At 33.6% G+C, this 13706-nt stretch overlaps 1 protein-coding gene and 1 non-coding gene across 4 annotated transcripts in view; one reads left to right on the top strand and one right to left on the bottom strand.

Moving 5' to 3' along the window:
• The window catches only part of FBXW7 (F-box and WD repeat domain containing 7), a 218911-nt gene that overhangs the window by 37233 nt on the left and 167972 nt on the right, over window positions 1-13706 (bottom strand). The gene's annotated exons all lie outside the window — the stretch shown is intronic.
• LOC123324134 lies at window positions 11702-11808 on the top strand. Its single transcript, XR_006539627.1, has one exon. It is a non-coding gene; the product is annotated as a U6 spliceosomal RNA (small nuclear RNA).

Genomic DNA, 13706 nt, shown 5'->3' with positions numbered 1-13706 from the left:
AGAGTTTGACACAATAATGCAAGTTGAGTTTTATTTATCCCAGCCACAGAAGAAAACAACGAAGATGGGAATTTTGCTTGTTTGCTCTTCTGAAATTCATATTGTTATAGAGCTATCAGACTTAATACATGTACCAAAACATTCCTTACAATACCTCTATCCAGACAAGCAATACCTGCAATAATTTGACAAAGTAAGTCACTCCAGAGTTCATCCTGATTTACTTAGAAATCAATCTTTACATCTCATGCTTCAGATCCAAAATAAACTATCAGTAAGCATCTCAAATTTATATGCAAAAGTTTCCTCTCAAAATTTGTTATAAATCTTTTACAGTCACCCTTCAATAAAGTAAGGAAAATATAAATATAAGGTAGACTTCAAGAAAAATGAAGCAGCAAATATGACCCAGGGAAGAATTTAACATGAAGAAAGAATGAAATCAATTTTCCATCAATATAAGACCTAGAACCCTATTTACTCTTCTACTTTCTTTATCCAGTTCCATATTTATTGCTGCTGGTTGTGATGTTCAAATATATTTATCTGATTTGAAAAAATTTTCTATAGGTGTGGTATATCAATCTTATATTTTAGTACTAAAATAACCTTTCATTTTAAGGTTTGTTTAAAATCCCAGAATTAATTTCTTACATTAGTCATGACCTAAATTTAGTCATGACCAAAAAGTTTTGAAAAAAGGGCTAAAGGCTAAGAAGTAAAAAAGTCGTATATACTGAATCGATAACAATAACAAAAACATTAATAGCAGGAAGCCATACGTTTAGAACTAGAAGGGAACTTGGAAGTTATCTAATCCAATTCCCCTTCATTTTTGAAATGAACATAAGAGTTGGAATTGGAGAAAACTGAATTTATTTTATTTATTTTTTTAAAGATTTTATTTACTTATTTGACAGAGACACAGCGAGATAGGGAACACAAGCAGGGGGAGTGGGAGAGGGAGAAGCAGGTTTCCCGCCGAGCAGGGAGCCCGATGCGGGGCTCGATCCCAGGACCCTGGGACCATGACCTGAGCCGAAGGCAGACGCTTAACGACTGAGCCACCCAGGCGCCCCGAGAAAACTGAATTTAAACACCAGCTCTGCCATTATTAGAGTGCAACCTTGGTAGGGGTTATTTGACCTTTATGAGTTCTGGTTTTTGTAATGGTAATTATCATCTACTTTACCATCCTAACCCACAGAGTCATTGTGAGGACCTAGTAGATGCCCAGGGTATAACAGATATCCTATAAAATAATAACTGTTATTAACAGGAGAGAAAAGTGAGGTAGAGAATTAAGAGTCTTGCTCAGGGTTATACAGCTATATTAGAACCTTAGACTCTGGTCCCAAGTTCACTACTTTTAACTGATTTCTACTTCTATTACATATGTGATGGCTCAAGTTAAGCTAAAAAATCAGACATTGCTAAAGAAGGAAAAAAAGTATTTTATTTTGCAAATAGCAATTACATATGCAAACTATAACTAAATCTTGATTATTCAGTTCATGGAATAATTATCTGGGTCCAGATGACTATGCTTCTGCTACATGTGGGAAAACTGAGACAAAGACATGGTAGCAACTGGGGAAAATGTGACAGAAACTGAAAGATTTAGGTTAAAAGAAATCAATTAAGAAACAATCACCTATATCCCAATATCTACAAAATGCTACTGAGGACAAATAAAAACATTACAATAATAATCTTTCTCCCCCTAAGATACTTAAAATCCACTGGCAAGACAAGAAACTAATAGAGAACAATATCTATCAAGTGCCAAACTGGGTAGTGTAGGAGGTCAGAAAATGAAGAAATTATTAAAATAGTCTGAGAAGATTTCATATAAAGTGGTCTTGTTTCTAAGCTTAAAAGACAGAAGTTTGGTAGACGTTTAGGAGAAAAAAGGAAATCATCATCTGTGGGCCAAAGATGTATGTGGGACTACCACTGTCATTAGCTTGAAGAATTAACGTCATCTGTAAGTCTTCTAGTAGTCACTGGTCTTATAAGGTTCATTAGGGTGTAACCTATTTAGCAATACATCTCCTTATCCAAACATTTAATATTACAGTTAAAATATTCTTTAACATACTAGTAATGGCTTCTTCAAAAGTACTTTCTGCCATGACTCATTCTCCCATTTTAGGGATAATATGTGTCTTTCTGTACAAGGAGAACTTTACTGTGTGGGTGTAAAGACTGTTGACTTTTTATTTAGTTATAAACACTGACTAATAAGGGGTCCTTCTGTTTCAATAGGCATTTATACCAGATCATACATACAAGCAGCCTGTACTCAAGGGGGGAATGGTGCAAAAAGAAGTGATTTCTTAAATAAATATTCATTCAAACCTTATAATCTCTCCCAAACTTGATGAAAAGACAATAAAAAATGTAATTTGGGGCAGTAGGGTATAAATTCATCGACTTTCACCAATATGTGGGAAAAGGACCTCTGATATTAAAAAACACATGACTGGCCTGGAAAATTAAACAGTTTGTCTTGTCCTACATCCAGCCCTTTCTTCCCATCCCCTGCCCCTCCAGCCCCCAGACTCAAAGCCTCCTTTTAAGGAAAATACTTCATTGTAGAAAATTTTAAAGTCATAGAAACTGTTCATCATGTCCAGAACTAGGGGAAGGGCTACTTTAAAGTAGAAGGTACGTAAGAATCAAACACATGATATAAAGTATGGTCCTTTGTAGAATATATACACAAATATTTAAGTTTGTGTTTGTATGTGTGTGTATGCATAGAGAACAGCCTATGTAAATACATAAAAATATTCACAGTGGTCATCTAAGTGGCTTAATAAGAGCTTTTCCCTCTTTTTTCTTACCTGTCAATAAACAAATTTACTTGCATAACCTTTTGAGCACCTACTATGTGCTAACAACTGTTCTAGGCTCTAGGTATAAGGTGGCAAACAATGCAGATGAGCTTTCTACTCTCATACAGTTTATATTCTGGGGGGGGGGGGAAGACACATAATAAGTAAACAATACATGAGTAAGATAATTTCATATAATGCTTAGTTTTAAGACAGAAATAAAACAGGTAGAAGTAGGTACTAAGGGTAGTAGAGAATTGTGGCTAATTTTGAATGGCATCACCCAGGAAACAACAATTTTAAGTCAAAATGATAGAGTCTAGGATCAGTAAGAATAAGGCCAGTCTGGCTAGGATAATGTGACTGGTACATGATGATGTCAGACAGGTAACCAAGGGCCAGATCATGTAATATCCTGTAGGTCCTGGTCAAGAGTTTGGATTTAATTCTAAGTGCAATGTGAAGTCATTAGAGGACTTCTAGAATGAGAGTAAACACAACCGACTTCTGTATATATTTTTGCCTATATTATTTTTTATATTTTCAAAAATGTATATAAAATCAAAGATTGCTCACAAAGTAATTCTCACTTGCTGAAATCAGAGATACAGAGCAAAGAATATATAACTGTATTTGAACTCTTCAACTCTTTCATGCAGCAATTACTCTTCCATTTCCCTCATACTTACTCTCAAACTCAACACCTATCCCAAAAGATTCCTAAACTTAGGAAAGAGAATTGGAATAGAAGGTAGTACTTAGTCTGCACCATGTGCCAAGCACTATCCTAAATCTTTATATCTAGTAACTCAATTCTATAAGAATGGAGGAGTAACTACTGTATCGTGTTTCTATTTCCTTGCTCTTCTACTTTCTATGTTCTGATTTTATCTTTACATTTGATAATTTACTCTTTTTGAGAAAGACAGATGTTGGGCTCAGATCTCTGTAGATGGATCTGCCAGCCTTCTTTTAGCAAATGTCTACAAGGATAAAAGACATGGTTACCTTTCGTTATTATAGACAAAAGGATTTTACCCAAGGTATACCTTTTACTTCTTTGTGATCATAAAAAATCCCAGGACATAATCATAGAATCTCAAAATTGGAAAAAGCCTTCAACTAAAGCTTAGTACAGCCTCACATACAACCCTACTTAGGTACACCCTCATTAGCATGTAGTCATCCAAGATCTGCTTAATCTAAAATACATGTTATTCTCAACTCAGTATTCTTCTATTGGTTCACTTTCCAATTCTGATAATTACGTCCAATTATAAAATTTGACTAGCAGATACATAAAGTCCAGATTCAAACTTATCTTTTTAAAATATAGCATTTCTTCTCATCTCAGTCATCTTATAAAATTTCCAGAGGAATTTAAAATGAGTAGGGATAACTTTAACCAATCTTTTAAAACTCTAGTTATGAATCAAAGTCTGTGGACTAGAACTTATTTCACTTATTCAAGAACATTTAATAATTCCATATTGGTGTTAGGCCAATAAGAAACATAAATCACCCCAGGTTCTTGCTCTAGAAAGTGTGCATCATGGTGATCTTTAATCAATTCTTTACTTACGTTAGAGTAGCTTTCCTACTCTTTAAGTATCTGTGTTTGATACAGCTGTCAAGTAAGGAAGAAGAAACCTAAGTAATCATACCCCTACTACATTTAAAAAGGAGGATTCTAAAGATTCATTTTAGAAACATCAATTTACATTTTAAAGCAATTACTGTATATATAATTTAACAAACTGCATTCTTTGCTTTGAAAGAATCAAGAATTATCTAACTAGCATAATGCCTACATGATCCCCTACCTTTTTAGGAAATTCCAATAGACTGTAAAGATTCAGTACACAAAAGCAGAGTACAAAATAAAGACTGCTAGAAATAGATGGGTCATGAGCAGGGTTTGACATAATTTTGGAAATATTTTTGGATTATGGAAATATTTTCAAAATAACTATTCATCTGAAAATGTCCATGATCTATAGTAGTTTTTTATTCACAGTGAACTGTAAGATCAATGGTCAGGAGCACTCTGACATCTTGGAAAAACTACTATAATAGAAATATTTTATTTATAAGTTCATTTTCTTTATTAAAAAATTCTTTCATATTTAAGAACATATTTATCTATAAATACTCAAAGCCTCCAAATGTTTAAAAATTAACTTGAAAAGTCTGCCACACTTGATACATGATTCTAAAAAGTTCTTTCTGCAGGATGGATACCATGAGTTTCTTTCCAACTGTGTGAACTCATGGTATGTAATGATGGCCCAATGACTACTAAACAAATGTGCATTACAATTTAAGAGCTGCTCTGTGCATACAGCTGGTCCGTTGAGAACTGTTACATGGTGATTTGAGAACACTCTTGAAAAACTGAATCTTAAATTCTTTTTAATTGAGTCAATGCACGTTCAAACTTTTACAGCATGAAAAAATATCCTATGAGGAATAGCTTAAATCTACTAAAGCACATAAAGTCAAAGCTAGCAAAAAGATATTTAACTATGGAATATTTTTAAAGTTGTAATATTTTGTTAGCCCTTGGGATAAAGATACATACACACATACACACAAACCCCTCTTCATTTTCAGTCTTTCCTTTAAAGTTATTCTATCAAGAGACAAAACAGCATATTACGAACATATTTTTCAAGAGATGTTAAATGAAGACATGTTAATCATCATGATCACAATGTAAATAGCAGCTTAAAATTAAATGGTATTTTAAAGATATTTTTATTCAACTAGCTTTTATTAAACAATTGCAAAAAACAGATTTTGTTAGACCAAGATGTAATTTACTCCCCACCAATTCATTTATTTCAAAGACTTTAACTTTGTGAAATGTTCTTGTTTTTCCATATAGGTAGTGTAGAAAAAGAAAATTACTGTGAGAAAAATTTATGGTGAGCCTCTAACCCCAAATTCCACTGTAATATTATTAGTCTCATCCAAATGAATCCTGCCTCATATAATGGTTCCTTGTTTTCTAAACAACGAAACAAGATGGGAGAAAAAACTAAACAGTGATTCAAACATTTTATTTTGATAGATCTACATCTGCTACATTCAAGAAATATTTAGCCAGGGTTCTTAAAAGCCAGACACTAAGCAAAAAGTAGGCAAAACCGAGCAAGATGTAATCTCTATCCTGGAAGAACTCCCAAATTCGGGGGGGAAGGACAGACAAGTCAATAAAAAAATGACAAATCAATATAATTGATAAATGAAATTGCTCAAGTTATATGACAATGCACAGAGCTAGAAAGAGGAAGAGATATTTCCAAGAAACATAAGGCAGTATTTTAAACCTAAAGAAAAAAGGGAAAACAAACGCTACACTTAATCTGAGTGCTCCTTTACTGCCCACCATCAAAAATATCATAAACTATTCAATCTTGAATAAGCAACTGTTTAAAAAAAGAGAAAGTTCTCTTAAGAAAATGAAGTATACAGAGAAGAGAACTTACAGGCACTCTTCTAGGTACTTATATAAATTCATTGAAGCTAATGACCCTATGAAGTAGGTAGTATTATTGTCCCATTTTACAGATGAGGAAACAGGCACAGAGAGTTTAAGTAACTTCCCCAAGGGCATACAACTATTAAGTAGGGTACCTGGGATTTGAACACAGGCAAATCTTGGTCTCCAGTTTACAGAAAATGAAAACAGGGTTTTCTACCTACATAGCAAGAAGTATTGGTAGTTAAGAAATCTCTAGGATGTTTCCCGAGAGATTTCAGTATGCAAATGTGTGATGTGCAGATGAAATCTGTTAGAGTCACAGCAGACACAGACAAAAAAGAGACAAACTAGATAGCTAATTGTGCACTTTGATACACTTTACCCCTGGGAATTTACCAAGAGTAGCTTGACAATACGCTACTGCCAATGCCTCCTTGGTAAAGGCTTGCTCCCATTATCTTTGACATTATATTGACAGTAGGCAGCCATCAGTAGGCAGAGTGAAAAAAAAAAAACCTATATGATGAAAGATGCTTACAATAATACATGGGTTTTGCTTCCTTTTCTAAACCGCCCCCCACCCCCGCCAAGAACTCTATCTACTCTCACTCCCTCATGCCCTATACTTTCTATCTCTAAAACATGAAATAATGAAAAAAAGCTGAGAACAGAATACACCAAAGTATCTCATTGGAAAGTCCTTTTGAAAGGGCTACTAGGTCTTTCTCCCTTACCCAAATGATCTGAACACCGTAGAAAACTGGCAAAAGTTATGTATCCCAATACTAAAGAAACTGTTTTAATGCTCTTTATTGGTTATTACAACCCCAAAACACTTAATAGGGAATTATGACTTCCACCTGATTCTGAATTTTTTAGTTTAATAGACAGCCTAAAAATACTTGACTTACTAACAAGTAGTAGTGGGGGGGGGCACTTTTCGGAGTATATATACAATATATGCTTCAATATGTGGTTATCACTTTGGTCCTGTTTCTTAATTTCATCACACAGATCTTTTTGTAAGGGCCAATCCATCTTTAAAAAATGTCAATTTGATCCATGTGTGGTGATCACTTCCTAGGTGTAAACATCATTGTTGATACATGCATACCTCTGTGATTCTATCCTATGCTGTTTCAACTATTTGTATTCTACCTGGGATACATAATTACAACAAATGTAGATTTAAATGGTTATTTTAATTTCCTGCAGACACTCATTCAACAGTATTTATTTGGGTGCCTATTATACATAAATTAAGGATGGTCTCAGCTTCATGGCTGTGGTAGGAGCTTTTATAGTGTGGTAGGAGAGGAAGACAATGAAACAAAACAAAGCAAAAGTAAAACTGTGGTAAATGCTGCAGAATGTTAGGAAAATGCATAATGTTAAGGTTTTGACCTAGTCTGGGGGTTCAGAGAAGACTTCTCTTCTCTGAAGGAATGATTAAAGTGTGTTGTGGGGGGGGGGGAAGGGCACTCCATGGCTGCAGTGCACAGAACAGTAGAGGTTCTATGGTAAGTGCAAAATGAGGCTAGAGGAGTAGACAAGGGCTAGATTATGCAAGACCTCATAAAGGATTTTGGTCTTTACCCTAGGAGCAATGAAAAGCTTATGCTGGATGTTGGTCAGGGAAAGGAAATAGTCAGATACGCCTCTTGAAAAATCATTCTAAATATAATATTAAAACCAGAATGGAAGTGAGAGTGAATGCGAAGAGACTATGTGAGGAAGTTATTCCACTAGGACAGGCGAGAGATAATAGTGGCTTAGACGAGCTAGGTGCAACAAAGACGGATAGAAGTGAACATTTAAGAGATACGTAGAACATAAAACTAATAGGATTTGGTGACAGACTGATTAGTCGTGAAGAATAAAGGACGAGGAGTTATCAGGGATGACATCTAGGTTTTTTATGCAACTGGATGGGGCATGAGAGAGGATATTAGACAAGAGTCACTGTTTGCTTGTTTTTCTTTCCTGGGGTAGGGAGGATCACAAAGTCCATGTCTGGTCATATTTGGTTTGAGGTGTCTTTGAGATATCCAGGTGAAGTTATCATGCTCCAACTAGCTCTGGAGCTCAGAACAAAGGTCTATATTGGAGGTAAAAACATGCGAATCATCTGTGTACAGGCCATCTCGAATTTCCTTTCTAAAGCTGTTAATCACAGTGCCTTGTCACAGTGTAGACACATTAATTATTTGTCCATCTTCCCCATTAAACCCTAAGCTCCATGAAAGCAGTGACCACTTCTATTTTGATTCTTTTACCTCAGCTCCTCACATAGTCCTTACACTTATCAGGGTATCAATAAATAATATTTACATGAGATAATGAACAATGTAACACACACTTTAATCAATAATGACAGAATTAGAGAAATAATAACTAGAAATTATTAATTTTCAGCATAATTTGAAAAACTCAATTTTCAGTATAAGGAAAGGTGATATAGGTGAACAACACATTTTATAAATTTATTACTTATTTAGTACTATGCTATATATAATATTATTTATAATATCTTATGTATCTATATACATATATTTCCCCTTCAGGGAAAAGTAATAAAATTTTCTAGGTATTTATCCGTTACCAATTAAAACATAAACTAAACTGGAAGAAAATACAGTTTGATATGCAACAAAAATGCAATTATCTTTGTTATTAAAAGCCAACTTGGCTTAGGACTTCCTGTACCTTTAAAAATGCCAACAGAATATAAACTTTTACTATTAAAAGGGATATACACACTTTTAACAACACTTAGTGTTGTTAAATCTCACACAAGTCTCAAAGTATTTTATTTATTCATTGGTATTAACCCAACAGATAGCATTTTTGTATCTCTATTTTACTGACAAGAAATCTGAAGCATGAAAGTTTTTGAGAGTTACCAAAAGCACTATAATACTTGCTAAAAAAAAAGAAAAACCCTTTGGCAATATATATTTTAATCTCTATGGACAAAATAACAGGCTAAGTGCCATTTCCATTAAAATTAAATTGAATACTGCATATTTTACATATAATTGGCTACCTTTATTTTGCTTTCTTTGCTTTTTATCATGATCTCCCATTGAGACAAGATCTACCAAGAAACACTACACTTAATGAAAAAGGTCAAAAGGAGTAAGATCCCACTGAAATACCCTTTTTTTTTTTTTTTAAGTTACTGATAGTTATTTCATTACTACTTCATTTGGTTTTGTGAATATGAAAAGCATGTAAGTAATAATTTTAACAAAAGATTCATTTTGGGGCATACCATTCACTTCTAACTTTGAATGGAAATAGAACACAATTCATCTTAAACATCAATGTAGTCAACAATATAAAAAGAGGCATTTCTAAATCCTCTTTGGTTTTCAACTTCCAAGAAATATTTTAACATTTATATATTAAAGCTGAAGAATGTTATTACGTTGCTCAAAGTATATATACTTTTGTGTATAACCACAGTCTGGGAATTTTAAGTAAATATAATGAAGAGTACAAAATACAGTGTAGGATGATGTCAGACACTAGCAAACAATATCAATGCTTTTTAAATTACATTAAAGAGAAAATATCCTAAAATGAAAAAGGAAAAACTATAAAAAATGTTTTGGAAGAGGTTGTGGTTGGCCATTTATTACTTTTTTGTATTAGAGTTAATTAATATTCTAAAAAGGTCTACAAAAAGCTGAACAACCTCTCGAGCTTTGAATTCATGGCACTGACCTTAGGACTTTCTCAGAATGATTTTTAATGCACTGTTATTAGTAAAACCTGTTCAAACACATGCCCCATCTGCCAGCACCCCATCTGCAAGAGAGCTTCTTATTCTTGTAGACAGTACAACTTCTGCTTGCTTCCTTCTCTACATACCAGCTGTATGGTAATGAGTATGAGCAGCTGAAAATACTGCATGATAACAAAGCTAATATGAAAACGGCAGAACACCACTTCCCCTCAATGCAGCAGTTGCAGCATGCACACTGCAGATAAGCTACTATACAGAGGTGGGGTGGGTGAGAATTTCATTTGTGTGTATGGGGGGCCGGGGAGTGCGTGTGTATGTGCGTGGGCATGCGCGTGTACACGTGTGTGTGTGTGTGTGTTAAATATGGGGTTTCCATGTAATTAAAAAATAAAGAGAACTAAAAGCAGCACAGGGTACCAAAGAAAGATCTAAATTTCTAAGCACTTTTGTTAAGACTTGTGAATCAATTCTTTAAATGTTTTAAGTCTCAATTCTTATACAGTAATGATATTCCAGGGGCCATTTTGACAAGCTAGTTTTCAAAGATGTTAACAAGTATGTTCCATTTCCTAATTAACTTATTTTGCAGCCTCTAGGGAAAGAAATGGAGTCAGAGCTTAAAATCACAATGGAAACTCTTCGCTAGACATTTTAGCGTCAATCAATAAATTCTGTTTTTAATTCTTACATAGCAATTTAAATTGTTTTAATTTAATGGTATGTGAAGCCAACAAATTTATTCTAAACATCTGAGAGACTCCAAACAAAATACTAAGATAGCACGTTACCTTAATTTAGTAAGACATAATGGGGTTAATTTTTACACATGTGATAGTCACACTGAATGAATCTACATAATGTAAGTAGAACCAAATCACATTAACTTTTTATGTGCAGTAGCTATCCATTTAGAGATTAACAGTCATTCAGGAAACTACTTAAGAAAAATGACTATTCAAAATTGGTGCTATGCATTTTCTTTCACAATTTGAAGAAACTAAAAATGAAAAAATATTCAAAACACTAACCATAAGTAAAAGAAATAATCATGTCAGGAGAATTAATTATAATTTTTACCAACATTTCTAAAAAAAGTCTTGTGAACTTCATAACAGATTTTAAGTTCTTATTACAGAACCATACTTCTTTTTTCTATAGGTTATTTCATTTTATTCTTACAATAATCCTATGAAGTAGGTACTTCTATCTCCATTTTACAGATGAGGCTTAGTAAGTGGTGAAGCTAAGAACGTAATCCCAAGTCTAAATGACTATCATCTATGCTGTTAAGCACTCCGCTATTCTGCTATAAACTCCATGAGGGTGAGGAGTTAAGATTGTTTCATTCACTGTTGTACTCCAAATGCCTAAAGCAGTCCTGGACTCATAGAAGTTATTGAATGAATAAATGGAAAAGAAAACTACTCAGTTGTTTTTAAATATAAATCCATTTAAATGGAAAAAAAATTGAAGAATATTAAAATAAGATTGTTTAGTAATCTAAGTTTCGTTCACTTGTCAGATTGAAAAATTAAGACTTTACTAAAAAAATTCTCATAGTTAAACATCCATTTTTGAAAAGGTTGGTACAGAATGAATAACAGCAAAATTGCACTAATTTTAGTGCTCACTTCGGCAGCACATATACTAAAATTGAAACAATACCGAGAAAATCAGCATGGCTCCTGCACAAGGATGACACACAAATTCGTGAAGCATTCCATATTTTTTTTTAAAAAAGGAGCAAAATTGTACTGATTTTAGTATTTTGCCTATTTTCTGCAAATCCACTTACCTGTCCTCATTTTTACTGTCTAACAATAAAAGTACATTTTTTCTTGTTAACAAGCTTAACGTATTCCTTGACTTCAAATATAAATCAAGGCCATGAGCTTCCATAATATAAAAGCTTTTGTATAATATATATAAAAACCTGAATTGAAAGACTAGTTCCAACTTAAACAAACATTTTTGCAAAGAAGAATGAACTTTTAACACCACTTACTGATTCAAAAATCCCACAAAGTCAAACAAGATTTACAAAAACAGTACTATACTGCCCCTACATGTTCAAACTAGTAGCAACAATGACATTTTAAAATCCAAAGTGATAATGCAGAGATTTCTGTGGATTATTGAAAAGCTGTTTAAGCTTAAATTGTTCCCAAGTGAACTATATGAAATCACGCACACATAAAAATGTAATTAAATATAGGAATAACCCACAAGTTTCAATTTTCATTTTCAATACTAGCAAGGAGAAAAAAATGTAAGAGAATTTCATCCAACATTATATTTTTTCTCTCAAAACAGATTTCCCTATTATTGCATGAAAATATCATAAAATAACGATAAACAAATAGCTAGCCATGTGATTTTAGAGTCAGTATTAATGTATTAACGTTTGAGAAATACTTGCTCCTACTTGCTTTTCCTTGACACCTAAATAAATGTCAATAAAGTTTATAAACATAGAGACCAAAGTCACAAGAGAAAACCTTATTAATCTCAGATTTACTTTTTTATTTTCTCACAATTTAGGAATAAAACACTATATATGCAAATAAAGAGATGGGCTGCATCAATAGATACTTGGAAATACTGAATTATAACTCCTAACATTTAGAATGTTGTTGACTTTACCACAAATGGTAGTCCTTTCTGCTATTACTTCTATGGTGAAATTTCTATCATATTAAAAAAATCTTAGGGGCACCTGGGTGGCTTAGTCGTTAAGCGTCTGCCTTCAGCTCAGGTCATGATCCCAGGGTCCTGGGATCGAGCCCCGCACTGGGATCCCTGCTCAGCGGGAAGCCTGCTTCTCCCTCTGCCTGCCGCTCCCCCTGCTTGTGTTCTCTCTTTGTCAAATAAATAAAATCTTTAAATTATATATGTATTATTTATACCTACCATAAACGTATCTACTATAAATTATATCTACCATTATTTAGCTGGTTTATTTGTGAAACACACATTAATTTATGCAACTTCCCACAAGTCAGAGAGAGGGCCAAGAACTCTAATCTGACCCAGGAACAATCCAGAAAGAGATCACTAGGTAAGCCCGGTAGGATATCAAAGTTTCCAAGAATATGAAAAAAATGAAATAAAATAGAAGAATCATATTTAATCTTTCAGAACCTCAAAATACTATTCCACACTAGATACTATCTAACAGCATTTGAAAACCAGTAGATTATACATATCAATAAAGTCACCAACATAATCCTACCAAGTCAGAGAGTATGTCATATATATGCATGCACATGTATGTAGGTACCCATATATACATATGGAGAAACTAAAAGACAAATTACCACCAGTTGATTTAGAAAAATGTACCACTGAATAAAGGAGTCTGGTGACACACTGTATATTGGAACAGACCAAACATGCTGTCCACTCCTAGGCAGAATTCTCAGGGTCACTAAAATGTTAAATTATATAAAAGGTTGGACCTTTTCTGCTTTGTTCACTAATGTATCTGAAGTGCCCAGAACTGTGCCTGGCAATTAATGTTTATTTGTTGAATAAATTAATTAACCCATGTTCCTCTGATTTTGATATGTGACTATAAAATGGGAACAATGAGATAAGTCTCTCAGAGACAGAGAAGCATCTATAGCCT

This window comes from Neomonachus schauinslandi, chromosome 2, assembly GCF_002201575.2.
Source record: "Neomonachus schauinslandi chromosome 2, ASM220157v2, whole genome shotgun sequence".
NCBI lineage: Eukaryota > Metazoa > Chordata > Mammalia > Carnivora > Phocidae > Neomonachus > Neomonachus schauinslandi.
Note: the sequence above shows the minus strand (reverse complement) of the source record. Positions and strands in the feature narration are given on the sequence as shown.